This window comes from Carassius auratus, unplaced genomic scaffold, assembly GCF_003368295.1.
Source record: "Carassius auratus strain Wakin unplaced genomic scaffold, ASM336829v1 scaf_tig00215210, whole genome shotgun sequence".
Classification (NCBI taxonomy): Eukaryota; Metazoa; Chordata; class Actinopteri; order Cypriniformes; family Cyprinidae; genus Carassius; species Carassius auratus.
In genome coordinates, this window is record NW_020527987.1 from 30,670 (window position 1) to 35,000 (window position 4,331).

The following is a 4,331-nucleotide window of genomic DNA, read 5'->3' on the forward strand; positions in this document are numbered from 1 at the left end:
GGAATTTCATATGGATCCAAACCGTTAATGTTGCTGATTTTGTGCACATACCGGTCCCTGACATCCCTATTTTGTGTATCCCTTTAAATCCCACAACCTTTTCGCGATTTTACCATCTTTTCTCTTTCTCCCAACTCTGCTTCTTCTCGTTCGAATTGCTGTTTGTTTACATTCGAGAGGCTGCCAGCAGGACTGCCACATCCCAGAATGCAACGCGGCGCCCAAGCCCTATATATATATATATATATATATATATAAAAAAAAATGAATTATTGGAAGATTCCCTGATTTTCAAACACAAAAGTCAGTTTTTGCTCCATCAGAAATGAGAATAAACAGCAAAACCGCTGAATCGTTTGCGAAGTTAAATGAATCAGATTTTTCAACGACTCAGTTGATTCAACTCACTCATTAAGACAGTCACTTGCTGCCACCTACTGGCAGTTGTAGTTTCATATTTAAAAAAGTGTAACGAGTCCAATGAAGGCGAACCGTTGTGAGAACCCAAGTGCTGTTTATTTACAGAGTGATCCAAAATCCAAACAATAAACAAACAATAAACAAAGACTTGACTTGAACAGACTTGACTAGACTTGATTGACGAGGCATGAACAGAGTAGACTCACCGACAGCAGGTTACAACATTAATACATGACAAGGGACAGTGGCAAAAACATGAGTACTTATAACAGACAATGAGGGTCACATGACATGAACAAACTAATGAGCAAACAGATAATCACATGATAAGACAATAAACCAATCAGAACACGACACATCCACAAGGCAGAGATACATGAGGGGAAGAGAAGTATGACACACAGCAAGAAACAAACTACAAAATAAGAGACATGAAAAAAAGAACATGAAACAAAACCCAAACACCACATTACAAAAAGTATCTTATTTCATTTTTGCAATCATTAAATATTTCTATATTAAAATGTTATATTTAAACATAACATTTATACACAATCCATCTATAAAATACCTGACAGACAGCACCGGTAATATAAAAGTACACCATGTCCAGTTTAAAACAATACCTTATTCTTATCTGTATGATCAAAAATGATCAAAGTATTTTTAGTTCTGTTCGCGGTCATCAAGAAAATATTACACAGACCGCACTGATTCTTCGACCCCAGGGGGTTAATGTCCAGGTGACAGTCTTGTTCAAGACGTGTTGTTTTGATTCAGTTGTTTGGAGCTCGTGGAGTTTCCACTGTCAAATACTGTACAATAAAGAGAAAGATAAAATACACTAAGGTCTGCTTTAATACAAGATGATAAATGAAAGCATTGACTCAGTAACTTACTGTAGTTTCTTCAGTTTACAGCGTGGATCCTCCAGTAGAGCAGAGAGCATCTTCACTCCTGAGTCTCCTGGTGTATTACCTCTCAGATCCAGTTCTGTCGGGTGTGAGGGGTTTGATCTCAGAGCTGAAATCAGAGCAGCACAGCCTTCCTCTCCAATACTGCAGTAACTCAGCCTGCAGAGAGAGAAGAACATGAATGATCTCTGAGACTGTGTTTAAGTTTTAGTGTAAGAGTGTGTTTGTATGAGCTCTACTTTTTCTATACACCAGGATCAGTGCTATAGAGATTTTAACTTGCCAGCAGCTAAAACATTGAGGTTAAATGCACTCTACCCACATGATTCATGATTGTTATACTGAACTAGTCAATCTGTCATTTTTGTAATTTATCTGTATGTTTAATTTAGTGTATTACAGTAACAATGTAAAGTCTTCAAAGAGCTGTAAAATTGCAGTAAACGACAGGCAAATGTGCTGCCAGTTTTCTACTTTTAATTTAAAGGACAATTTTCATTACACTGTAATTCTATAAGCAGCATGTATATATATATATATATATATATATATATATATATATAAAGAGAGAGAGAGAGCGCGAGATAATACTTTATATGTGAAGCTGCCAATTAATTAATGTAAATTTATAATTTTTGGGCACATTCAGTATAATCATTGTATTTTATCATTTACATTTTGATGTTTAAATTAATCGATCACCCTAAAATTTAAATTGTCATAATTTTCTTCCCTCCATGTTGTTTCTAACCTGTATGAGCTTCTTTCTCCTGTGAAACAAAACATGATATTTTGAAATTTGTTGGCAACCAAAGTTTTGTGCACCATTGCTTTCCATTGAGTGTGAGACTGTGTTTAAGTTTTAGTGTTGGAGTGTGTTTGTGAGTGTGTTTGTATGAGCTCTACTTTTTCTACACACCAGGATCACTGCTATAGAGATTTTAACTTGCCAGCAGCTAAATCATTATTTTAAATAAACTCTACCCACATGATTCATGATTGTGATGCTGAACTAGTTTATAATATTATATAGGTGATAATGTTAAAATAAGAGTAACTTTTTAGTGTAACTATGACATATATTTTACTTGCGGTTCAGTTCACTTAATTTGGATTGAGTTTAAATATTATTGTATCTCTATGTTTAATCTGACTCTAATTTTCGAGCGATTATTAAATGTACAATGTGTTTCTAATTAGTAACTAATCACAAATATTGGTTAAAATTAATTGAGGTATTTTATTATTCTGGACATCCTATTCATTTGTATATTTTATGGGTCTTCTGGGCTCAGTTCCTTCTAGCTATTTTTAACTGTACAAAACAGCTTGTTCTGCTGCTTGATATTACAAATTGGTGTTTCTTACCATATTATTTTAATGTATTATCTTAATTATGAACACACTGGTGTGTAGTGCAAACAGTTTTACCGCTTACTGCGATTTGTAATTCTCATTATTTCCTTATTGCAGCTAATGAACTAGAAGTCTCACCCATCGCTTACTTCTGCGTTGAAGGATAAGGTGGATACTTTCAATTATTGATTCATCAGGGACCCGTTGTCACATTTGAGTCTCAAACACACCGGAGTCCGTGGATTTCACTTTTACAAACTCTCCGGTCTGAACTGAACAGATTCACTACAAGGTTAACTTAAATCTTTAAATCACTCGTCTACTGCTTGCTCAGAACAAAAGTTTGTTAGTCACTTCAGCACAACTTGTTAAGTCAGTGCTAGACAGAAATCAAAAGGTCTCTGATGAAGTTCCTGCTGCTCCATTCATCCATGAGCCTTTAGTCTGTTCTGTCCTGGACACAGATTTGAGGAAACATCAGCCTCCACATGATCTACTAGTCATGATGAGTTCAGAAGAGATCAGAATAAACCAAATATAATGTTTTATTTGTCAAGTAAGAATGTTTTATGCTAACTACATAATTAAACAATAAGTATCCAATTCAGAGATAATAAATACATAACATCAGTTGCTCAAAGATGAATCTAAGAGTGAGAGCTGCAGACCTGACAGCAGAAAAAGTAGCATTTATTAATGCTGTTCTTCTTATATAAATACTCCTCAAACAGATTAAAATATTCAAGACTTGGTGCTACAGTATGTAGAAAAACACTACAGTGCTGGTTTATACAAGGCTCCATCAAAATATTGCAATGAATACATGTAAATCTGTTATTTATGGATTAGAGAAAGATGGTCAGTCTGTCATTTTTGTAATTATTTATCTATATGTTTAATTTAGTGTATTACAGTAAAAGTTTGGACACACCTTCTCATTCAAAGAGTTTTCTTTATTTTCATGACTATGAATATTGTAGAGTCACACTGAAGGCATCAAGGGCTATTTGACCAAGAAGGAGAGTGATGGGGTGCTGCGCCAGATGACCTGGCCTCCACAGTCACCGGACCTGAACCCAATCGAGATGGTTTAGGGGTGAGCTGGACCGCAGACAGAAGGCAAAAGGGCCAACAAGTGCTCAGCATCTCTCGGGGAACTCCTTCAAGACTGTTGGAAGACCATTTCAGGTGACTACCTCTTGAAGCTCATCAAGAGAATGCCAAGAGTGTGCAAAGCAGTCATCAAAGAAAAAGGTGGCTACTTTGAAGAACCTAGAATATGACATATTTTCAGTTGTTCCACATTTTTTTGTTATGTATATAATTCCATATATAATTCCACATGTGTTAATTCATAGTTTTGATGCCTTCAGTGTGAATCTACAATTTTCATAGTCATGAAAATAAAGAAAACTCTTTGAATGAGAAGGTGTGTCCAAACTTTTGGTCTGTACTGTATATATAATTTTCTTCCCTCAATGTTATTCCTAACCTGTATGAGCTTCTTTCTCCTGTGAAAAACAAAACATTTATAATTTGAATATTTAACCAAATTAAATTATAACCAAAGTTTGGGCACCATTGCTTTCCATTGAGTGGACACAAACATTTCTCAAAATATCTTCAGAAATATTTTTCCAC

The 4,331-nt window shown here is 35.1% G+C and overlaps 1 long non-coding RNA gene across 1 annotated transcript in view; it reads right to left on the minus strand.

Moving 5' to 3' along the window:
* Window positions 1-498: 498 nt before the first annotated feature.
* Window positions 499-4,331, minus strand: part of LOC113094005 (uncharacterized) — a 4,225-nt gene continuing 392 nt past the window's right edge. The window contains exon 2 of the long non-coding RNA XR_003287961.1: window positions 499-1,235. This is a non-coding gene — a long non-coding RNA (uncharacterized LOC113094005). The remainder of the gene's footprint in view (window positions 1,236-4,331) is intronic.